We start from the raw sequence: 26,185 nt of genomic DNA, 5'->3' as shown, positions 1-26,185 counted from the left end.
GTTAATAAGTCGAACTACTTTGCAATTCAAAATTAGGATAGACTTAACTTTTAATGTACTAATATGCACTTGTAAGCAAAGGAAGCAATGGGAAACATATATGTATTTAAGAATAAAAAGATATGCTTATTCACTATTATTTCATCATATTCATTTTTGTTACAACAAAACGATATGCTTATTCATTATTACTTTACCATATTCCTTTTTTTATATTAAAAGATGATAGTTAGCAAAAGCTAACCATCGTAACCGATATAACCTTACATAAAGATAATGGGATTTGGGAATTCACTTAGTACAAGACTAATATTCTTATTTCATCATACTCTGGAGTCCATTAAGTGGATTTTAGCTATTATATTGTTTATAGGCGATAAGTTGGTATAGCTATTAAGGGCTTAGCTCTCGGCATGCTTAACCCAAACCTCTCACTCATGTCTAAATCACATACCATTTGGTAGATCCCAGTTGAATGAATGAACCAAATTCGAAACAACCAAACCAATGTTAACTAATTCCAGATTCATTCCCGGACATCCTCTTCTACCGGATCCAAATGGGATAAGCTCAAAATCTTGTCCACGAAGGTCAACAACTTTGTCAAGAAATCTTTCTGGAAGAAACTCATCCCAATTATCGGACCAAACTTTGGAGTCACGTCCAAATGCCCAAAAGGTAACCAGAATTAGTGTCTTCTTGGGTATGTTATACCCATTAATCAGTACATCTTTTACAGATTTTAGTGGAACCAGTAATGGTGCCGTTGGGTATAATCGAAACGTTTCCTTGATTACCATGTGTAAGTAACATAACTTTGGCAGATCACTCTCATCCACAAATGTCTTGTCACCAACAACTTCTTTTAACTCATGTCTTTGCTTCTTCATAACTCGAGGATGTCGAATGAGTGCAGATAAAACCCATTCGATAGAAGTTGCTGAAGCATCAGCTGCACCAACTATCAGGTCAACTAGAACTGCTTTCAGGCTTGTCCTATCAATTGAATGGGATATGTCATCGGTCGTATTTGAATACTGGGAGTTTATTGACAGTATAGCGTCAGTAAAATCCCTTTGATTAGGTTCGTGAATCCTGGTATGAGTGTCTTGTTCGAGGTCAGCGATTATGGACTCGAGCATATCATCAAATGCCTTGCCTAACGACTTAGTACGCCGAGTCAAACCCTAGAACGAAAAATACAAAACAGATTAGAAAGTCACTAGATAGTACAAGTACTACAAAGTAGTTGTTTCCACGAACGATGTTACCTAATTATCGTACAGTTTTATTGTTTATCAACCTACGAACTGTACATTCTGGTGTTGCGATATATATTTCTCATTATAATACATTATTATGATTTATGACTATATGTTTTTGGCTCCTTTCATATACCATTATTGCTTTATGATAATATGCAGCATATTGGAACATTTAAAAAAGTTGATAACCTGTCAAAGCATGGTCATAACTTATTAGTACTCTGAATTTGGAAAAATAAAAAAACAAATTGGTGATCTTCAATTCCCAAACAACATCACTACCACCGCCACCCCTCCCACCACCACAACCACCGTCTTTGCCGCCTGATCGCCACTACCAGCACTGTCGCCAGCACCATTTTCGTCGCCAAAAGTTACCAGCACCGTCGCCATTGCAGTTGTTTTGTTTTTTTCCTTTTCTTTTTCTTTTTTTTTGTTGTTTTTTTGATAAAAAAATTTACTTTGAGATAAGAGTGTTTTTTTTATTTATATTTCATTCATATAATTTTTTGGATACCAAACAACATTAATTAATAATTCATTTAATTCCCATAGGTTAGCCAAACAAGACAGTAATGGTAATTATTCATTTCATTTCCTTATTTATTCCATTCATTCTTCATGCAAATTTGTGAATGAGATACAAAAGTTAGTAATTTATTGCAAATTTGTGGAGAGCTTGTTTGTCTCCATTTATTTTTTAATATTTGTTAAAGTTAGTTATAAGTAGAGAAGGGATAAAGTGTAATGATAAAGGGAAAATTCTTAAAATAGATATTTATGAAAACAAATTTCAAATTTTCTGTAATTTTTTCAAAAAATTTCAGAAATATGTATTATAAACTAATTGTGGCAAGTAGATTATGTTAACATACGAGTAGTTTGTAGAGCCAATTAAAACATGTCACGTGGCCATAAACTAACCTTAACGAGCACATTCACTAATCATTTAGTCCCCACGACTAAAGAAGTTGCATGTCTCATAATCAACTCCCACGAGTACTGCATAATCGTTTAGTCGCGACGACTAGATTACAACTTTTCGATACACGTGTAGTTTATTAAACTACCGTGACGAGTTATTTTGTTTATCAAATACATCGAACTGGTTAGTTTTACAAGAGAATGATTGGATTGGTTAGTTTGAAAGCTGAATTAGTCATATAACGAGTAGATATTGGTCACCGACTATTTCTTTATATAAACATTTTCTATACGAGAAGTTTATTACTAGTTAACTCGTCGCGACTAGTTTGATCTTACAATCTACACTTGGCTTCTCGTTTTAGCGGTAATCCGAAATATTTAAAAAATATATAAAAATATTATGTAATCCCTTATTTTTATGTCATATATAAAAAAATATTATGTCATGTCCTTATTTTGTGTGATTATCTATTTTTATGTCATTTTTCATAAAAATTATTATGTCATACACCCTATTTTTTTTGTGATCCATTATTTTTATATTATTTTTTATAAAAATTATTATCTCATGACCTATATTTTTTGTAAACCCTTATTTTTATATTATCTTTTATAAAAAAATATTATCTCATGTCCTATATTTTTTGCAATCCCTTATTTTTATTAAAATATACCACTAATGTTGTTTACATGCAAATTAAAGTTCATATGTAGATGGAAATTTGCGAATGAATTATTTAGATACGATTATTGGTTGTGTTCAATTTTTTTCAAAGTTGTATCAATTTTTTTTAATTATTTTAGTCTAGTAAATGATATATATTATATTTTTTAAATAAATCAGATTACTATTAAAATGAGAAGCCACGAGTAGAATGTAAGGTCAAATTAGTCGCGACGAGTTATGGTAACTACGATCATATTGGAAATGTTTATTCGGAGAACTAGTCGTTGACCAAGATCTATTCGTACTGACTAGTTGAGCTTTCAAACTAACCGGTCCAGTTAGTTTCTCGTAAAACTATCCGGTTCGATGTATTTGGTAAACAAAACAAATCGTCATGGTCAGTTTAAGAAATTACTCGTGTATCGAAAAGATTTAATCTACTCATCGCGACCAAATAATTTATGAAGTACTCCTGGGCCTTTATTACAAGGAATGCAACTTATTTAGTCGTTGCAATTAAATGATTATTGAGCATGCTCGTCACGGTTAGTTTTGGCTACATGGCATGTTTTAAATGAATCTGCAAAATACTCATGTGTTAACATAATATACTCATCACGACTAGTTTATTTTACATATTTATGGAACTCTTTGAAAATGATACTTAAAAAACTTGAAATTTGTTTTCATAAATACTTATTTTGGAAATTTTTCCAATAATAAATGTATATAAAAATATTATTCAACTAAACCGGAGAGAAATGCAGTGTATTTAGTGTAACTATAGATATGGAAATGAGGACGGACTAAAAATGCTCTTAGAGGCATGGAATCGCTTAATAATTTATTTCAAAATGAAAAGGTGTAACTGCATGCCTGATTATAAAATACATGTATTTCTTCTAACTAACACTAAGTACATAGTGAATGATCTCCCACTTGTAGATTATTGGTAGGAGGCTTTAGTTTTTTAGTGGAGACTCAAGTTCGATTTCTATTTGTGTAACGCTGGGTGAATATTGGCAACATAGGATTTGAGCTAGGCCTAGTGTTTTTTAGAATTTGATTTGAATTCGAAACATTCGACATTGAAACATTCAAAATTCGATTATTAAAATTCGCATTCGTTTTTTAAAAATTCGAATCGTATTTTAGTATAGTAATCAAATACAAATTTATAATTTATAATTTGATTCCATTCGAAATTCGAATTCAAATGAATATATATATATATTCGAATCGTATTTTAGTATAGTAATCGAATACGAAATTATGATTTATAATTCGATTCAATTCAAAATTCGAATTTAAATGAATATATATATATATTTATATGTATTCGAATCGTATTTTTGTATAGTAATCAAATACGAATTTATGATTTATTATTCGATTTCATTCGAAATTCGAATTCAAATGAATATATATATATATAATATAAACGAAAACCCAAAAATCCTAGGTGTCACGATGGTCGCTCCTCCTTTTTTGGAGTCACCAGATTTACTTGATTTTTAAATGGAGGCTTCTCATACATTTGACCCAAATTCACGGGTATGGGTCTTATCAAACCCAAATATTTCTTAAACGGGTTATAACATCTCATTAAATTAAAAACTAATCTCACCAAATATTTTATTTAAAAATCCTATAAAGTGGGGATATATCCAAAATTAATATCTGATTAATTTAAAAAAAATTATATATTATTTATAATTAAAAAAACAATTTTATAGTAAAAAAATAAACGGGTCTTGGGTCTTATCAAACTCATATAGCTTTTAAACCATATTATAACATCTCATTTATTTATGAAACAATTTATCATCAAACCATAAGTATATTATTAACTTTCATACAATAATAAAAATAATAAATCAAAAAATAAATAAATATTATAAACAAATAAAATAAAACAACCCCCGTAATACTGGGATAAAAACTAGTATATATATGTGTGTGTGTGTGTGAGTGTGCGCGTGTGCATGCGTGCACGCGCATTACAAAGTATTTAAACACAATAGCGCATATTATTATGTCTGGGTCAGGTTATTCTACAAAAATGAGAATGATAAGAAAGATTTGTGGCCACAAAATAAACATCCTCAAAAAAGTTATTAAAAAAATCATAACTCAAAATTCAAAAAAAATAAAGTACAAAAAAACAATAATGTTTCTCTCGTCTTTGTCGTTAAAAAAAATACATATATTGGATTTTAATAATCCAATCTTTGACATAGTGGTCGATATTAATCTCAACTTAAGAAATTTCCTAGGTTAATCCAACTTTCACTTTATTAGCCTCCACTAAGTCTCATCTTAGCAGGAACTAACCTAGTTAGTTTTAAGGCAAAATATGTCATTTCTTTAAGTTGAGGGGGACAAATGAAAAATGTAATTTAACTTAAAAACTCACAACCACGGCGAACCCACCACCGCTGCCACCACCACCGTGACCTCCGTCGCTGCCGCCACCACCACCACCCGCTGCCTCCCCCACCACCACCAGGTGGTGGTGGTAGAGGTGGTGGTGTCAACGACGGCGGTCGCGGTGATGGCGGCGCTACTAGTGGTGGTGAATTTTAAGTTAAATTACATTTTTCATCTGTCCCCTAAACTTGGAGAAATGACATATTTTGCCATAAAACTAACCGGGTTTGTTCTTGTTATGAAATGACTTAGTGGATGCCAATATAGTGGAATTTATGATTAACTAGAGAATTTGTTGAGTTGGGATTAATATTGGCCAATATGCCAAATTTTGGATTATTAAAATGCAATATCCAAAAAAAACACAATGTCGAGGAATATATATCATTATGCATTTTTGTTTATCAATGTGTTTTTTTGTTTATTTTCGTCATTGATTGTGTATTTTTTTCTTTGACATTATGTCTTTTTTATTTATTTATTCTTTTTGATATTGTGCCATATTATTGAACATGGTGTTATATTTTGTTTCACATCGTGTTATATTTTGCGATATGTTGTATCTTTTTTTTTATTTATAACTAGTTTCTCTACCAGGCGTGTTGCGCCGGGGCAGTTAGCAAAACCCGATCGTTGAATCGTGGACGTTGGTTAAATTCAAGCGTTACTATGATGAGTTACACGAATTCGGCCAATACCAGCTACGTTCGTTACGAGATCGACACTATTGGTAAAATTTGAGTGTTAAAACCCAAAAACCAAATTCGCCAAATTAACATATAAAAATACTAACATATAAAAAAAATATTGAAAATGATGTTTATTTGGTTTGTGTAAGACTAATATTTGTGACTTGCGATATCAAATTACGAAACCATTATATATTTTGTGGTCAAGTTAATAATTAAAGCCGACGAGAAACCGGACACGAAACGAGAGCTTCGGGAACACGCATTTAGCTTCAATGGGAGGAGATCTTCTAGTTATTTGTGTTTAGCTATAAATAGAACTTCAGTTTCTATTTATGTGTGTGTTGTATGTTGTAAATCACCACCCAAGGGGAGCTCTGTTGGAATCGATCTACCCAAGACACATATTAGAGTTGATGTGGCTAGTACGTATTGATCCAAGTCGGGTCATACCCAATAACAAGCTAGACAAACGCCATAATAATAATTATTAGATATGATCTAAGTAATGATTACCAGCACTTATATATTTAGGAAATTAGTTTTTTTTCTAAATATTTGCACTTGTGTGTTAAGTAAATTATGTGGATAATTTATATATGAGAAATGTTATTTGTGTGGATAAATAACATGTAAAGTTTAAAAGAAATAAACAAGATTGGATTTGGGTTTTGGGGGGAAACCCACCATGTGGGCCGACTCCCCCTCTCTCTATCTCTCCTATTGTTTCTTTCAAAACAATGCATGTGAATCCATTGGAGGATCACTTCTTGCATACATCTTTCTCTCTCATACACAAGTCACTCTCTCTTTCTCTCGTCCTCCTCTCGGCCGAGAAGAACAAAGAGCAAGAACAAGAGATTTGCATCAAGTGTTCGGACCCTAGCAACCTAGGCGTTTGTTGGTGCTTGTCGGGTATACAAGCTTGAGGTTTCCTTCTTTGGAAGCTCGTCATTCAACCTCATTCATCCCTTTCATTCTCGGATTTGAAGGTATGTATGTTAACACCCTATAGTTGTGTTTTGATAGTTAGATAATCGTATATGGATCCTGGATTGGGTTTAACATAAACGGGTTTATGTATTTGGTAATAACAAGATTTAAAACTTATATTTCCGCTGCGTTTAAATGGTTATTTTGGACTTTGATAATCTTGCTAAGACCCAACAATAGCATCAAGAGCCGCTTATACGATTACATGCTTCAAAATTGGGTTCTAAAGTGCTCGAGTTAGATGGTATCCTTTACCATATTGGCCGAGAACTTTAGGTATATTGGTTACCCCTTGTTTTTCCATGTTTGTACCATACATGCATGTGGCAAAAACTGGAAAAATTGGTCATTTGGTTGAATGTTTTGTTTTGGACAGAATCTGGGTTGTTTCAGCTCTAGCCGAAAACTCTTGGTTGGGAACCAAGGATTTCGGTCTAGCCGAAATCACCAATACCCGCGTTCTCGGTTGGCCGAGAACTCATGGTTGTAAACCATGGTTCTCGGTTGGCCGAAAACATGTTCTCGGTTGGACCGAGAACTGATGGTCAAGGACCACAGTTCTCGGTGTTGACCGAAAACAATTCTCGACGTTGATCGAGAACAATAGGTTCTCGGTGAACCAAAGTTTCCGGGCCGAAAACTCTGAAACTTTGGTCTTCTGGCCGAGAACTATGTGTTCTCTGTTTTAGGCCGAGAACTAAGGGTCAAGAGGAACCATTCTGGTCAAAGGTTGACCTGCTTGTGTGGATGTTCATGACCTAGCCATGACCTTGTGTATATTGAAGAAGACTGTTTGTGATTTATACATTTTGATGTAATATTCTTTATTCGGGTTTGTAATCTATTTATTCTTTCAAATGGTTTGTAATAATAAGTAGAATAGTTGTATTTCTTTTATTAGACAAAATGTATTAGAATATATTATGTAAAAGAAGATGCAACTACAACACTATTTTGGTCAAGCCCAAATGGAAGCCCAAGTAAAGAAAAAGGATCACAACAAGAAGTGAACGCTTGAAGCATAAGAATGCGGAGTCAAGTGGGAGTTCACCATCTTCTACCTTGTGTCATGCTCGTCCCTTAGGAGAGACCTATTGACCCACTTGTTTCGGTTAACAAGTGTTATTTATCTAGGTGGCTATGGTTATGGACATGTGTTTGTATTTTATGCTTGTATGGTTGTTTTATTTATTGTTCTATCATGTTTGGATGTTAACAATTAAAATCGACAACTAGCATAAAAGTGATTCCTTTGAAATTATTAAGTTATAAAATTGGTTTTATTAACTATTAATGATTTCATAATAAAATGGGTTTTATTAAAAGGAATTTGAAAATTGGTTTTCAAAGGTACCATATATTTGAATGCATGCAAATGGAAGGTACATTAAATAGTTTTCCAATCTAGAGTTTTGAAAACTAAATCCCTTTTAAAAACAAGTTGAACACCATCCTTTTATACGACACTTAAGTCACTTGTAGACTTGAATTGTGGTATAGGGTCACCTAACCACATTTGAGAAAACTTGTGACCTTAAGGTGGTTTTACAATACTTTTGGGATGAGGGTCACCTAACCACTTGTATGTGTAAACTCACACGTGTGTGTAAGTAGGACGACTTGATTTGAAAAACACGTGGATAGGGTCACCGACACATGGCATTCAAAGGTATTGATGGGATTAAACATGCCAACTAAACATATGATGTTTAAACCGATCCCATAAAACTAGAAGTTGCAAAGGGTTGCAATCGTCAATCTTTGACTACCTTGTTAATTATAATAGTGGGATAAAGGTCACCTAACTACTATTTGAATAAAACGTTGGATTCTAGATTTTAATCAATAATTGTCTTGGAGACATTAAAGGGTATTAACGATTAAAATTTATTGATATCGAAAATACTAATTTGAACTTTGTTAAATTCTTTTAATAGATGGCCGCAAGCAATCCACATAACGCTATTATCCCTCACGTGCATAATCTATCACTGAGATCCATTCTGGATAAGGATCGTCTAAACTTTAATAACTCTATGGACTAGTATAGAAACTTGAGAATTGTTCTCAAGCAAGAGAAAAAGTCCTATATTTTAGATGATCCTATTCCCGATGAACCCGATGTCAACAACTTGGATGCTTATGTGGATTGGCTGAAATACACCGAGGATTCGGTACAAGTTTCTTGCCTCATGTTGGGAACAATGATTCCCGAGATCCAAAAGGATTTCGAGAATCATGGGGCGTATGACATGATTACCCAGCTTAAGGAAATGTTCCTTACTCAAGCAAGGGTGGAGTGCTTCGAAACGGTTCGATCACTTCATGCATGTCATATGGAAGAAACCCAATCCGTGCTATCTTATGTGCCTAAGATGAAAAGCCACATTGATCGGCTTGAACGGATTAATTGTCCCGTCTCAAATGAGTTAGCCACGGATTTGTTCCTGAACGGCCTAACTAAAAGGTTTGAGACATTCGTTATGAACTATAACATGAACGGATGGGACAAAAGCATTGGTGAGCTTCACGCAATGCTTAAGACAGCCGAGGCTGGCATGGGTAAAAAGGTTTTACCCGTTCTTGCGATCAATGAAGGTGGCTCAAAGAAGAGGCATCACCCAGAACCCAAGGCAAAGGTTGCTATGGGTAAGGGGCAAGTCAAGAAGGGGTTCAAGGGAAAGGCAAAGGCGGAGCCAAAACCAAAGAAGCTAAAGGTTAGCGCTGAGGATCCGTGCTTTGGTTGTGGTGAGATAGGTCACTGGATGAGGAACTGTCCGACCTATCTCAAAGAGTTGAAAGCTAAGAGGGATGCGGGGCAAACCTCAAGTATAACTTTCATGATCCATATTGATCTTAATATTGTTTCTTCTAACACATGGGTATTGGATACCGGATGTGGAACTCATATCTGCAATTAATTGCAGGGGTTCAAAAGAAGAAATGATATGAAGAAAGGAGATATAAGTCTCTTCATGGGCAATGGAGCAAAGGTTGACGTCCAAGCCCGAGGAGATTATGTTTTAAAGCTTCCAAATGGATTGGAAGTCATTTTGAAAAACGTTTTGTATTCTCCTAGTTTGACTAGGAATATTATCTCTGTTTCTGTGTTAAGACAATTTGGTTATGATTTCAAGTTTGTAAACAATGGTTTTTATGTATTCATGAATGATGTGTTTTATTTTAAAGTAATGCCATTTAATGGCATTTATGAATTAGTTCATGATAACACAACCGTTGATAACTCGTTGTACCAACCTAGTACCAAAAGGCTCAAATTGGATTTGAGTAAAACATTTCTTTAGCATTGTCGCCTTGGTCACATAAACAAGGATCACATTCATACACTTCAAAAGAATGGTCTTTTGAAATCAAGTAATGATTCATTTGATGAGTGAGAATCTTTTTTATTGGTACAAATAACCAAAGAACCATTTAGTGGAACTAATGAAAGGGCGAAAGACTTATTAGGCATCATACATTCGGATGTATGTGGACCTTTTAGGACAATAACAAGAAATGGTGAAAGATACTTCATTACCTTTACCGACGATTATAGTTTCTATGGGTATGTGTTCTTGTTAAGACACAAAAATGAAGCCTTTGAAATGTTCAAAGTCTTCCAAAATGAAGTACAAATTCAACTCAACAAAACAATCAAGGTACTAAGTTCCGATAGAGGAGGTGAATACCTCAATGATGCGTTTCTAGAGCATCTTAGAAGTCGTGGGATTGTCTCACAACTTACTCCACCTGGAACACCACAACATAATGGTGTGTCTGAAAGGAGAAATCAAACTTTATTGGATATGGTTCGATCCATGATGGCTAAAAGCACATTACCTCTATCATTTTGAGGTTTCGCATTGATCTCTGCTGCCCGTATTCTAAATGTGGCACCAACCAAGAAAGTGGAAAGGACATCTTTTGAAATATGGCATGGAAGGGTTCCATCATTATCATGTTTAAGGGTATGGGGCTGTGAGGCTTATATTAAGATCTACACCCCAGACAAACTTGAAAGCCGATCCACTAAGTGTATCTTTGTAGGATAGCCCGAAGATTCGATGGGATATTACTTCTACAATCCAAATGAGCATAAAGAGTTTATAGCTCGCAAGGCTAAGTACTTGGGAAGAAGGTTCCTTATGGAAGGAACTGATAGAACTATGGAACTCGAGGAGGATCGAGAACCACAAGCCGATACACGTTTGGTTGACACTAGCGATCAACAAGAGGTTGTTGATAATGATCAATTGGTTGATCAACCCACACAAAATGTTCGCAAATCTGGTAGAATTAGCACCCCACCTGAAAGATATGGATTTTTCATGGATAGATGCTACGTGGTAGATTCAGATGAACCAACCACATACCAAGATGCAATGTCACAATCTGATTGTGATAAATGGCTGGAAGCCATGAACAATGAGATGCAATCCATGCATGACAACCAAGTATGAGACATGTTGCTCCACCTCTTAATTCCAAAATGGTTGGAAGTAAGTGGGTTTTCAAGAATAAAACCGATATGCATGGAAACTTGGATACTTATAAAGCTAGACTTGTAGCTAAGGGTTTCACTCAAACTCAAGGGGTTAATTATGATGAAACTTTTTCGCCCGTGGCGATGCTAAAGTCTATAAGGATATTGTTTTCCATAGCCGCATATTATGACTATGAGATATGGCAAATAGATGTCAAAACTGCTTTTCTAAATGGACACCTTGAGGAAGATATCTATATGGTTCAGCCTGAAGGTTTTGTCGATCCACAACATCCTAACAAAGTATGCAAGTTGAAGAAATCAATCTATGGATTGAAATAAGCATCTAGGAGTTGGAATCGTTGTTTTGATGATGAAGTTAAGAAATTTGGATTCATCAAAAACGCTGATGAAGCTTGTGTGTATAAGAAAGCTAGTTGGAGCATCATTACCTTTCTGGTATTATATATCGATGACATACTGTTATTTGGAAATGACATTCCAACCTTGGAAGGTGTGAAAGCCTGTCTTGGAAGCTGCTTTTCCATAAAAGATCTTGGTGAAGCCGCGTATATTCTAGGAATAAGGATCTATAGGGATAGATTAAGGCGGTTGATAGGTTTGAATCAAAGTGCATACATTAACAAAATCTCGAAAAGGTTGAAGATGGAAAACTCTAAGAAAGGTTTGGTACCTATTCAAAGAAGAACAATGTTAAGTGCTTCTCAATGTCCGAGCTCAAAGGATGAGCAAGACAAAATGAGTGGAATCCCATATGCATCTGCTATTGGATCCATCTTGTATGCCATGATTTGCACTAGACCGGATGTGTCATGTGCCTTGAACATGACAAATAGATACCAACAATATCCGGGAACTAGCCATTGGATGGAAGTTAAGAGCATATTGAAATACCTTAGGAGGACTAAGGATATGTTTCTGATATATGGCTCTGGTGAGGAAGAACTCGTTGTAAAGGGTTACACTTATGCGAGTTTCCAAACTGATCGAGATGATTCTCGATCACAATCGGGATATGTCTTCGTTCTCAATGGTGGTGCTGTCTCCTGGAAGAGCGCAAAACAAGACGTGGTTGCCTTGTCCACCACTGAATCTGAATACATCGCCGCCTCCTTGGCGTTCAAGAGGCTGCATGGATTAGAAAGTTCATTGCCAATCTAGGAGTGGTCCGTACCATTCAGGACCCTCTAGAAATCTTTTGTGACAACGAGGGTGCGATTGCTCAAATCAAGGAACCCCGTGCACATAAAAAGACTAAGCACATTGAGCGGAGATTCAACTACATAAGGGATGAAGTTGAAAAGGGAAAGATATGTATTCACAAAGTTCACACTGATCAAAACATTGCGGATCCACTCATGAAGCTTCTTGAAAGGCCGAAGCATGAGGGTCATACTTGCGCCTTAGGACTTCGATATTCTAGTGATTGGATTTGATCAGAATTTTGTATTTGGATATTGGAAGAATTTCATTTAGCTCAATCATATGGTTTTGGTTGTGGGCATTGTCTTGAGTTATGTTCCATTTTAGCATGTTTAAATCCATGAATAATTTAATTATTCTAAACGTCCGTAGTCGATCATAACTGTGGGAACAAATATGAAAGCAAGACTATTATGAACTTGGATTGGTAGATATTCATAAGGTATGAATATAGCACAGGGTTTGCTGCCAAGGTTCATAGATATTTATGGAATAAATATTGTACTGACCCGCCCTCAATTTTACTGCATGGAATCCTTGTGATTTGTGATCATAAGTAAACTTGAGTAAAGGCGAACTTCATAGCATCCTCCGACCTGAGATACATATTGGGTCTTGATATTCATCGACTGTTATACTTTGACTTAGTTTTTCGCTGCTCTGAATATGTCAGTACATAAGGCTAAGCTCAAGTATAATACAAGGTGATAGTGAGAGACGTATGTGGTCAATAAGGGATTTGTCCCTCTTATTCGTTGAGAGTTAAATGTCTAAGGCCTGATAAGTTAAATCAACAGAGAATGATCACTCTGTGTCTCTAGATTTAACATGACATTTGTGGCAAAAGGATAAATGATAGTTTCACCTAAATTATTTCAAGTATGAGACTTGAAAGGGATGATGTTATTGAATGGCACTTCGTCATGCGTATTAGGGATAGTAAACCGTTGTTAGGCGGTATTTGCTATTTGCATCAATCTTCTATGTATCCTGTGCAAGTGGGAGATTGTTGGAATCGATCTGTCCAAGACACATATTAGAGTTGATGTGGCTAGTACGTATTGATCCAAGTCGGGTCATACCCAATAACAAGCTAGACAAACGCAATGAAAATTATAATTAGATATGATCTAAGTAGTGATTATCAACACTTATATATTTGGGAAATTGGTTTTCTAAATATTTGCACTTGTGTGTGAAGTAAATTATGTGGATAATTTATATATGAGAAATGTTATTTATGTGGATAAATAACATGTAATGTTTAAAAGAAATAAACAAGATTGGATTTGGGTTTTGGGGGGAAACCCGCCATGTGGGCCGGCTTGCTCTCTGTCTCTCTCTCCTATTGTTTCTTTCAAAACAATGCATGTGAATCCATTGGAGGATCACTTCTTGCATACATCTTTCTCTCTCACACACAAGACACTCTCTTTTTCTCTCTTCCTCCTCTCGGCCGAGAAGAGCAAGAATAAGAGATTTGCATCAAGTGTTCGGACCCTAGCAACCTAGGCGTTTGTTGGTGCTTGTCGGGTATACAAACTTGAGGTTTCCTTCTTTGGAAGCTCGTCATTCAACCTCATTCATCCCTTTCATTCTCGGATTTGAAGGTATGTATGTTAACACCCTATGGTTGTGTTTTGATAGTTTGATAATCGTATATGGATCCTGGATTGGGTTTAACATAAACGGGTTTATGTATTTGGTAATAACAAGATTTAAAACTTATATTTCCGCTGCGTTTTCCTTAATAAATGGTTATTTTGGACTTTGATAATCTTGCTAAGACCCAACAAGCTCATCTTGGGTGGGTCGGTTCTTTGTTTTAATCTATCAATCTTTTAACCGACAACGAGATCGTCCATTATATTCTATCTTTATATTATCTTTTGTTCGGTCGTTTGATTTACCGCACCCGTCTCGACACGTTTATCGAGAGCAAAACCGTTCGGTGGTCGTTTTGGGACCTACAATTGGTATCAGAGCGGGTCGAATCTTATTATTCAAATTTGCTCTTGATATTCGGTTTCTATTTCCGCTATTACCCGAACCGAGACGTTAAAACCCGGTGAAATTGAAAATAAAGTTTGAAGATCTTGAAAATCAAGTGAGAAATAAGCGTGTTTGAAGCATTCTCCTTGTAGATCCGGATGTTCGGGATTTACAAGTGTCCTATCCGGGCGTTTCGGGGCCATTCAGTCACACGTCAAAATTCCGGCGAACAATTTTCTGAATTTGGTGTACGCCGGTAACCGTTGACGAAAGAAAGAAAGAAGAGTGATCAAATGTCGTTTTCCCGGCGGTGGTCACCGGAATTCGTTTTTCCGGTGGCCGAGAATAATATGAAAGATTGATAACAGAGGCTGCTGTGGTGTGGGTGGTTGCGGTGATTGTGTTTAAGTTAATGGAGGGTGTCGGCGGTGGCCAGAACCGCTTTGCCAGCGGCCGGTCACCGGAAACATTTTTCCGGACGTGTGAAGATGGCCGTGGCGGTGGTGATCGGATCTGATGGTGAACACGACAGCGAGCTTGAAGGCAATGGAGATCCGTCGGCGGTGAATGGTGGCCGGGTTTTCTTTTTCTCCAACGGCGGTCACAGGAACATTTTTCTGACGCCGGATGATGTTGGGTGTGGGGCATAATGTTGTGAAAGAAGATAGTGCTCGGCTGTGGGGGTTTTAATGGCTAAACAAAGTGACGGCGGTGAGGCTGGATGGCCGGAATATTTTTCCGGCAAAGGTAAAAAAAACACCGGCGTGTTTTTCCGGTCGTCGGAATCGGTTTCTCTGGCGCCGGCAGCTCGGTGGCGGCTGCTGGTGGTATTATAACATGTTTTATTTTGGTGTGCCCTGATATGGAGGTTTTAAAGACGTGGGCTTGGGCTTGGGATAGATGATTCTAATACATGTTATGGCCCAAAGGCTGATGGACTTTCTATTTATTTTAGTTTGGGCTGCTGGTTTTTGGGCTGAGTGTATGTGGGTTGGATCATATTTTGGCTGCCAGTTATGGGTGTTATTTGAGTTTACCAACAAAAGAAACTCAATATTTGCTCGGGTTTTCGTCGTTGTTGGACCGTGTTCAAAGCTTGTTATTTCTATGTTATTTTCGAGGCGTTCGAGAAGTTGAGGAACTTTGAACAAATTAGATACGAATTTGGACATAAAGAGGAAATAACAAGCTTTGTTCATTTGATCGATGTCCCCGGTAGTTCTTCTAGACCTATACTGCTTGAAGATCCAAGATGGATAAAGAAGCGATAACTCCTTCATGAATGAATTAGGTGGAGCATACTTTTAAGGGGTGATTGAAGAGGCTTCGGCTTTATCGAATTGACTCGTGAAGATGCGAGACACGGTTTGACAAAGTTTTGATATTGCAAGTCAAGGGGTGATTGTAAGACCAATATTTATGACTTGCGATATCAAATTACGAAACCATTATATATTTTAAGGTCAAGTTAATAATTAAAGGCGACGAGAAACCGGACACGAAACGAGATCGTCCATTATATTCTATCATTATATTACTTTTGTTCAGTCGTTTGATCGACACCCGTCTCGACACGTTTATCGAGAGCAAAACCGTTCGGTGGTCATCTGGGGACCTACAGTTGGCATATCTTGTCGGTGGTAAAACCCAAGCAATGTCGGTCTCAAGCATTTAGAAGGTAACTTGCCATGAATTCGGTCGCTTTTGATTGCGTACGTTACAATACCAGAACTAAAAAATGAAAAAAAATATATAAATAGAGGTGAACCAATAACCAAATATAATTATAAAAAATTTCGGGGGGGGGGGGGGTTGGTAGGTAAACTTGTGCATTGGTAAAACTCGAGGGTCATAGGCTTAAAATAAGGTCGCGAGTCTGAGCGAACTAGGTCTGTTTCTTTTAGGTTTGCTATGGTACCGGAACTAAAACAAAAAAAATGGCGTTTGGTCGGTTTCCATTACGTTTATTATGGTTATTAAATTCAAAATTAAAAAATAAATAAAAAAACGAAACTCACTGACCAATACGGTGCCGCCAAGTGGCCGAAGTTTCTATATATATATATTAGTAATAGTAATTGTATCTTTTGTTAATTTTCATCATTGTATCTTTTTTTCTTAACATTGTGTTTTTTCGTGGTTTTTTTGTTGGAACAGTAATGACGGGAAACATTTTGATTTTTAACACAAATACTTTTCACACTTCTAATTTTTGTTGAGACAAGTGTTACATGAAAATGCAATGATAGTGGTTACTACTTACGCGTCACAAGGATTAGGGGACCATCGCAATGGGAATTTTTTGAGACCATACAGGGTAGTAGTGAGCGTCACAAAAGTGGTGTTAGGGGACCATGTGAAAGAGATTTTTGAGATCGGCTAGAGAGATGGTAGGAACCTTCTTGAATGTGTTTCCATGCTTTGGGTGCTATAAATGATTTCTTAAATCTGTTTTGAGTACTTATCGCAACGGGGGTAGGGCACTCAAATTGGTTCTCCTTTTTATTGAAAAAGAGGAGATAAGCGAGAAGTACTTTAGGTTGGGGTGAGCAAATCTGTTATAACTGTTTAACCAAATCATAACCGATATAATTGAACCGATTTTAACCGATAATCGACATAATCAGTGGATTATTTTATAATTAATTAGTGAATTTTCAAAAACCACCAAATATGAGTCGATTTTGGTTAAGATAATTTTAAACCCGTCATATTCGAACCGACACATATATTTAACCAACAATATGTTTGAGGCTAACTTCCACCAAACTTATGGTTGGAATATACCCTTTTGATGGTTTTGGTTCAATGTTTTACTGAATTAACTTGAATTTTATTGTTGGATATATGTTGTCGTTTTTTTTAATACATGATATTAATATTATGAATTTTTATATTTTGTTGGACTATGCAATGCCACTTTTGTAATATTTGGTACCAAACTTTTAGACATGGATACATTGTTTTGGTTACGATTAACCAACCCAAACCGACTCGTTATAATCTTCAAAACCGCTTAACCGACACTGCCATAATAGATCGGTTATGGTTATGGATATCCATTAACCAACATATCGGTTATGTTTATGAGTTTGACTCAAAACCGCCCTAAATGAACCCCTACACACCCCTACTTTTGGTTATCTTGATAGTAGCTCCATATCGATTGACAGTGTTAAGAAGTTTACCTGTAGATCAAGAGGTGTTAGAATGGGCACGTAATCTCCAAGATTGAAGGTGCCAACCACTTCTGAAGCCTCGTGAACAATTTTCATAAATTCATCAATTCCTACATAATGTTTTCTACCAAAAAGCATCTTATATGTGGTCATCCCGATCAACCTACTCACCATCTCAGTTAGATTAACAGCCTCATTCTTCATTGAACAGCCTCTGATCTCTTGTATTGTCGCACCAACTTCCTCCCTTCGGATGTCGGCATGACCACTTATTTTGGCTGCACTTAACAGCTCCATCGTACACAATTTCCTTAATGCCCGCCAATGCGAACCATACTCGGCGTACGCCATTCCCTTAACTCCATAAGAGAAGTATTTTGATGCTTGGATTTTGGGACGGGAGGAAACATCCGCATCATGGTCTCCAAGAAAGAGTTGGGCTGCATCAGGCGACGAGAGAACGACGGTTTCAACGTTGCCTAAGCAGATGGACATGATGGGGCCGTGTTTTTTCGATAGTTTGTGGAGGGAACGGTGGGGGAGGTTTCCTAGTAAGTGGAGGCTTTCGATAATCGGCAACGGTGTTGGACCGGGTGGTAGGTTGTTGTTGCGATGGCGTTGGATGGTGTATCGTTTCCATAACGATATTGCGATGAGGATGAAGCTCAAGAATAAGAACCGACACATATATTTTACTGGCCCCTGCGCCAGTTTTCCCTTTAGCCTTACGCTTGAGTTGTGGCACCTCAGCTTCCTCCTCCACCTCTTCTTCCGCGAGCTCCAGCTCATAGTTCTCAAGCGCATCTACAATACGTGCAACAGAAATGTTAACCAAATTTGGTATTCTAAAGGCATAAGCATAAGTACAAAGGCCTACCAGGCGCATCGCTGTCAAAGCAAAATCCCAAATCAACAGGGATGAACATATCAGCGAAGCGATCGGGGAAGCCAACTTCCCCAGCGCCTAGCGCGACAGAGCCACCCTCCATATGCTCATCATAGGCGGCGTGGACGTACTCCTTGCTTACTGCATAAAACAAGAAAAATGATATCAGCAAAACGAATTATATTCGCGCAGAAATAATGCAATGAGCTAATAACTCACATAATCCATCAACTTGGATAACAGGCTCAGTCGCGCTGTCGGCCCACCTCCTGCTCATGCCAACCCCCACCAGCGCCTCCTCGCAAATATTCTTGGCGGGGGATGGTTCAGCAGTCAACTTATTAACCCATGCGCCAGTTGGGTTCTTAAGAACATTCACATCCGCGGGCGCAGAAGTGATCGCGCGCATGGTCATGCGGATGGGAATCACACCAGCCTTAATATAGAAAAATTTCTCAGACCAGTCATGAAGGCTCTTGAAGGAAACAGTGCAGCACTTGACCTTCTGACTGCGAGGAACGAATGAGAACCAAGAATCTTGGATTTTTGGCTTATAAAAAAATTGAAAGCGCCGAGGGGTTGGCTCCTCGCGCTGAGCTTTGCACATGAACTCAAAATGAGTCATGCGCACAAGTCCAAAAGGATGGACTTGGGATATGTGAATCCCATGAAATTGAAGCAGCGCACCCATAAACCTTGTCATCGGGAGACGAAGGTTGCAGTGAGTGAAAAAATGGCAATATAAGGAGATATAGCCGGTGGGCGGATCTGCCGCCGTTTGCCTGGCCGCCGGAAGCATACAGCCATACTCAGGGAGAAAACCCTGAGAGGCGATGAGACTGTCAAAATCAGACTGTCTCAATTTACAGGGAATCTCATCCCACATCTTTACTGTCTTGCCCTTCCCCACCTCCTCCGACGAGGCCTCAGCAGCCCGTTTTCCCTTGCCGGTCTTCTTCAAAGTGGACATGACTAGTGATTTTACACGGCGTTTGCTTGGGGAGATTGTGGTGTCTGGGTTATCAGACATACAACTGTGAAATCAAACAGAGGTTACTTCAAGAACGGAAATCGGAATAAAAATGGAAGGAAAGGAAAGCTCTGAAATAACAATGAAGATGAAGAATAACAACTCAAAAGGCTTGCTTTTATAGGCCCAGGAGAGAGAGAAACAGGTACTGATCAGAGTTCACGCGCCCCCACTCGCAGGTGCAGGCGAACGCGAGCGCGACACGTGTTCCTGACACTGTGTGAGGGGACATGAAAGGGAACGAAACAGGTACTGATCAGAGTTCACGCGCCCCCACTCGCAGGTGCAGGCCAACACGAGCGTGACACGTGTTCCTGACACTGTGTGAGGGGACATGAAAGGCAACTGTAGCACCTCGAGCACACGAAAAGTCTGACACGTCTCCATCTCTGACGCATGTCAGCACCAACAAACCGCGTACATGGACGATTCATTTCAACCACAAGGATAGAATTTCGCGCAACGATGAGAAATAAAAAAGGAAAAGACAAAACCCTATTAAAAGAGAACTATTAAGTCTAATATCTATCTTACCTCGCTCACGCGAGACAAGACACACATTAGACTGGGTGGGCTTGAAGAGGTATGTACCCGCCTTAACATCGAGCGGGGCAGGTCAACCCACAAGATATAGACAAGAGGCTTGAAATCAAGATATCATGAAGGCACAAAGCCAAAACCTATGCGCACGGCACATATCACATATGCTCATGCATCACATATGCTCACGCATATCATATATGCTCACGCATCACATATGCTCACGCGTATCACATGCTCGCGCACCATATATGCTCACGCATATCACATCTGCGCGTGGCGCATATCGCATGCTCACGCATCATATATGCTCACGCATATCACATCTGCGCGTGGCGCATATCACATATGCTTGCGCATATCACATCTGCGCATGAAACATCTGCGCGTGAGAATAAAGAGAAGACTTCGCGCATCCTCAGGATAGGCGCATATCACACGTGCACATAATCAACCTCGTCCTTATCCAAATCAGGATAAGGACAACCTTGATTGTGCTCGTCAGACAACCTTCCAGAAGGTATCCTTTAAGGAATAAGAATATGCTGATGTTGACAGCTGCCAATGAAAGGTGGACAACTCAGCAAAACCCATGTGCTACCACGTGATTGCACATGGGTCAGGTAAAATGCCTGGGTCAGAGAATAATCAATGAAAAAGCACCAGGTGTCCTAAGGACACGTGGCGCAAAGCAATAGGAGGAGGCCAAAAAGGCCCTAATGGGATCTGAGCCCAATCATTGGAAACCCTAACACTATAAATACCACACCACCTCCACAAGGGAAGGTAAGCAAGAAAATACATTCCAATTCCTTACTCACTCTCAGATTATTATTATCTTCTCCTACAATCTCTTATTCTCACACCGGAGGGTTACCCCAAAGAGGACCCATCTGTACCTTTCTGAGGGGTAAGTTCACGGTGCTGCTCGTTTTGTAGGTGGAAGAACTCATACTCCGGAGAACCATCGGTGAAATAGCATACTCATACCCGAGGAAAGTTGATCGTCTACCAGTGAGCCGATCCACGTTTCTTCATTGGCGCCATCACCTGTTACAACGGCAACAAAATCACCATCTCATCAGTTCTCTCTGAAAAACTTCACCATGGTTTCTGGTGTTCGAAACAGCGATCAAGTTCTGGAGGATATTGAGCGTGAGGATGTTAATGATGGACAGCAGTTTCTGAGGGTGCCGCGTGATTCTGCGCGCACCACCAGTAACCATCCCTTCATCACAACTCCTCATAGCCAGACTGAAACTCCTCCAGACGATCTCACGTTCCAAAATTTGACCGGCGCGAAACAAAAAGGACCAATGGGTCCAGAAGATGAAACAAATGACCCTAAAGAATGGCTCATAAACGAACAACGGCGTTTAATGGACAAATACAATGAGCTGGTCAAACACAAAAAGTTAGCCGACCTAACACAAAGGCTTGCGTTTGATAAGAAAACCATTCAAGGAACAACAAAAAGGGCGCGCGCGCCGGAAGATGGTCACTCTGTTCACACTGAACACGCTGATTTTAGTGATGAAGAAGTGCACAGCATGAGGAAGACGCGAGATACTCATGCAGGAGGCTCACAGCTCCGCGCGCACATGAACATGGCGCCTGGAGCCAAAGCCGATCTGGATCTATACACACCGTACAACCCACCAGCGAGAGGGCAAGTGGACGTAACCACACCGTACAGGCCAGCCATTGTGACATCTGCCCCGATCCGACCCGACCCAGGTACCCGTTTCCCTTATCCGATCTCTTTCTTTTATGATTTAATATTTATTTATACTTATATTTTACTTTTAATAATAATAATATATTTTCCTTCCCGCCTCTTTCTCTCTCTTTCTTTCCGCCGTCCCCTCCCTCTTCCTTCTTATCTCTTTCCGCCTTCTTTTCCCTCTTGTCGCCGTCCCGCCCTTAAGCCTTGTTTCTCTCTCCTTACTCTTTGCTGTCCTTTGTTCCTTCCCGCCTAAGGTTGTCTGTGCAGCTCCACGCGCCAGATCCCTTACAAGGAATCCTGCGTGAAGACCACCTGTTTCAGCGATACGCGAGATGAACTCTTCTCGCAGCACGCTAAGAATTGTAATTCTTCTCGCAGCGCGCGAGGGACGGTAGTTCTTCCCGCGACGCGCTAAGGATTTGTAGTTCTTCTCGCAGCACGCTAAGAATCGTAGTTCATCCCTCGACGCGCGAAGAATTATAGTTCTTCCCGCGGCGCGCTAGGAATTTTAGTTCCTACCGCGGCGCGCTAAGAAATGTAATTCTTCCCGCGGCGCGCTTAGAAATATAGTTCTTTCCGCGACGCGTTAAGGTTAGTTCTGTCTGCCTTCGCGCTCGCGCTCTCTTGACCTTTTGTGTCAGCCTTCTCACGCTAAACCCTTTGAGTTTTCTTCTGTTGAATCTAGCCATTTGCTTTTGTGTTGTCTTATCTTTTGAGCTGTTGACCTAATCTGCTTTATGTCTGAAAAGTTACTTTCGGCGCAGCATGCGCACCAACCCCATTGGTTGACAGATAAAGTGACTGACATAATCTTTTGAGAATCTGCTTTTGCCATGCTTGACCAGTACCTTTTTCTGAACCGCCCATGCCTTTTTACTGTTCCCTGACAGCTTTATCTTGCCTCTGCAGCTGCCATATCTTTTGATATCTTTTGCTTTTGGAATCTTTTACTTTTTGAGATCTTTTCCCCTTTTTCTAGGGATTGTGTTCCCTAGGGTTTCTCTATAAATAATAGTATTATTTTCCTAACACTACACACACAAAACACTTAATCTCTCCTGTCCTCCTCCTTGCTCTCTCTGCCGCCTCCCTCTCTGCCTCCGTCTTCCTCCCTGTTCTGCCCTGTTTTCCGGTAATATATTATATATAATAACTTACTTATTAATTATGCTAACTTATAATCAAGACTTAAAACAAATCATTAAAACAATAATCTTATTTATAGGTTAACTTGTGCTTGTTTAAAGTTGGTTCTTGCTTTATCTTACACCGCATCGTTTATCAAGTGAGTAATCTCGTACCTAATCCCTTTTTGCTTTTAATGTTTTGGGATGATCATGTGTTCATACAAACTTAGAGTCTTAAACTTGTTTATGAACTTTAGTCGCGCAGTATCCCATGTGTTGAGGACGTAGACTTGGCTGTTTATTTGTATGTGTGGATCATTAACCGTCTTGTCGGTCTATTCCGCAGTTTTCATGGTACCATTAGATGAACACGGGAGAACTATCGTTTATGATTTTCTCTTTTGTTTACACATGCACAGTTTGTTTTGTTTGTGAGCTCAATTGTGAGCACTGACAGTCTTATGAATCTTAGAGTTGGTCCCGATCAGATTACACCCTTGTTGAAAACCAGACATACACATGTTGCGCGCAGATTTATTGTTATCTATGTATTGTATTAAACTTGATTTCTCACCAACACGCAAGTGTTTGACGTTTTATTTTAACACATATTCAGGTTTGCAGTAGCTGTTTTGGAGCTTGTGGACACGTAGGAAGTTTTCTTTATTTTTGACCTAGATTAAAATGTATCAAGACAAGTTATTGCTATTCGAATATTATGATTTATAATATATTGATTTATGATGATTTATGTTATCTTATTTTTGCTTTGCGCGTGCGCGAATGAATGTATTTATTAAATATTGACACCCAATAGTGTCACGAGTAATGAAACAATATGTGGCGCCCCGATGTATAATCCGCCTTTGGTCGGGGTGTTACAGATTGGTATCAGAGCTCGTTGACTTTAGGATAGGTGGTTAGACGTAACGGCCTAGAATACCTAAGAGTCCCCTCTCGCGCATGAGAGAAATCTCATGTTTGCGCGCTTATTGTTAATTACTCGTTATTTATGAATATGCTCGCGCTTGCGCAGTATATGATTTTATGTTTTATTTCGCGATATTTCGATTTTTGCTGAATTTCGATTTTTACTGATTTTACCTACATATTCGTTTGTTGGATTTGAAAATCCGAAAAGTCATGGTAATACATGAATAGTTGATTTTCAATTTTCATTTACGATTATGTTCTGAGGTTGGAGACTTGAAAAGTCATGGTGATACATGAATTGTCAACCTCCAATACTCATTTTCTTGTATATTTTATATTGAAGATTGAAAAGTCATGGTGATACATGAATCGTCAATCTCCAATACTCGTTTACTAGTCATTTTAAATTGGGAATTCGGAAAGTCATGGTGATACATGAATTGCCGATTCTTGGTTCGAGTTTGTTACCTTTATTAAGTCTGCATTTAGGGTCATTTATTTTACTTTGGACAGTAACTGACTCCGTGAAACCAAGCTTTATAAGATTAAAACTTTGCGCTAAAACCAAGATATTAACTAAAATTAAAATTTTTATAGAATGCCTCCGCTATCTCGCCGATTTCAGAGAAGAGAAGCCTCGCGCATGCGTAGACAGCAACGTTCCCAGGAAATGGCCGCCGCGATAGCCCAAGCCTTGAGCCAAAACAATACCTCCAGTTATAACATTAAGTCCTTTAACGCGGGTAACCCTCCAAAGTTCACAGGTCTTGAAGGAGCCACCGTGATGCTCCAATGGCTCGAAAAGATTGAAAACACTTTCCTCCATACCCAATGCCCCTCAGACAGACGAACCCTGTATGCTTCCAGTGTCCTGGAATCTAGAGCGCTTACATGGTGGAATGGAGTAGCTCATGCGCGTGGCGCAGAGGCTGCTTCTAGCATGACATGGGAGGAATTCAAGGAAATTCTGACGTGAGAATTCTGCCCTCCCAACGAAATTAAGCGCCTAGAGGAGGAATTCTGGAACTTGAAGCAATACAGCGGTGAAGCGCGCGAGTACGCGACGCGCTTCCATGAACTAAGCCTGCTTGTCCCTCACCTTGTTACCCCTTCCCGCCGAGCCATAGAGAAATTCCTTGGGGGTCTCCCCATGGGAATTCAAGATTCTGTATGGGCCAGGAACCCAGTAACCCTCTCTGACGCCATTGAGTTGGCCGCTGTGCTCAGCGACAACCATGTCAGAGCAGGAACCCTGTTCCTGCGGGGAGCTGAGAAGACCAAACTCACCAAGACTGCCCCTGAACCAACAGAAACCAAACCTGAACCCTCAAACCGTAACAACCTCAAGCGCAGACGCAAGGCCTATGCGCTTACCAACCCGCCCATTGTCCAGCAACCCGCATACCAACCTCCAGTTTACACGCCTAACCCACTATCAGCCTACCCAACTCCCCCTATAGTCCACAACTATGCCTTAACTAATCCAGCACTCCCTGCCCCGCCAACTAAGAAACCTTACACAGGAAACCATCCCTTTTGCCCAACCTGTAGATTTCACCACCCAACCCAAACCCCGTGTCGACTTTGTACCCGATGTGGCCGTACTGGTCACCTTGCAGAAAACTGTAGAGTCCTTCTCGCCAATCCAATTGCGTCAACACCACCAGTCTACCCGCAGAACCCACAACCAACCTACCAAAACCCACGACCCAGATCGTGCTTTAACTGCGGTGATCCCAGTCATTTCCGGAACGCGTGCCCGAGACTACAAGTGCAAATCACACAAGCGAATCCGGTGAACCAGATTTCGAACCAAGTGACGCGTGGACGAGCTTTTAACATAACCGCGCACCAAGCGCAAGCGAATAATGACGTAGTTAATGGTACATTTTTGCTTAACGGATTTTATGCTTCTGTACTTTTTGATACTGGCGCCGATCGAAGTTTTATCTCTCGCGCCTTCGAGCAGAAGCTTGCGCGACCGCGCAACGATTTAAAAGAAGATTTTTCAGTTGAATTGGCTAACGGTGAAACTGTTTTAATTAACTCGGTGATTAAAGATTGTACGCTTAACCTTAACGAAAACGATTT

General features: G+C 39.0%; 1 pseudogene across 1 annotated transcript; it reads right to left on the bottom strand.

Annotated features, from left to right (window-relative positions):
• Nucleotides 1-250: 250 nt before the first annotated feature.
• Nucleotides 251-18,539, bottom strand: LOC143584480 (cytochrome P450 CYP736A12 pseudogene; annotated as a pseudogene). Its single transcript, XR_013144369.1, has 2 exons — nt 17,862-18,539; nt 251-1,187 (listed from the first exon to the last, which is right to left on the bottom strand). The product of XR_013144369.1 is annotated as a cytochrome P450 CYP736A12 pseudogene (transcript).
• Between the last annotated feature and the right edge of the window lie 7,646 nt (nt 18,540-26,185).

This window comes from Bidens hawaiensis, unplaced genomic scaffold (genome assembly GCF_021521415.1).
Source record: "Bidens hawaiensis isolate Kalapana, Puna unplaced genomic scaffold, B.hawaiensis_p1.1 tig00033136_1, whole genome shotgun sequence".
Lineage (NCBI taxonomy): Eukaryota > Viridiplantae > Streptophyta > Magnoliopsida > Asterales > Asteraceae > Bidens > Bidens hawaiensis.
The sequence above is the reverse complement of the archived record's forward strand: the minus strand, read 5'-3'. Positions and strand labels throughout refer to the sequence as shown.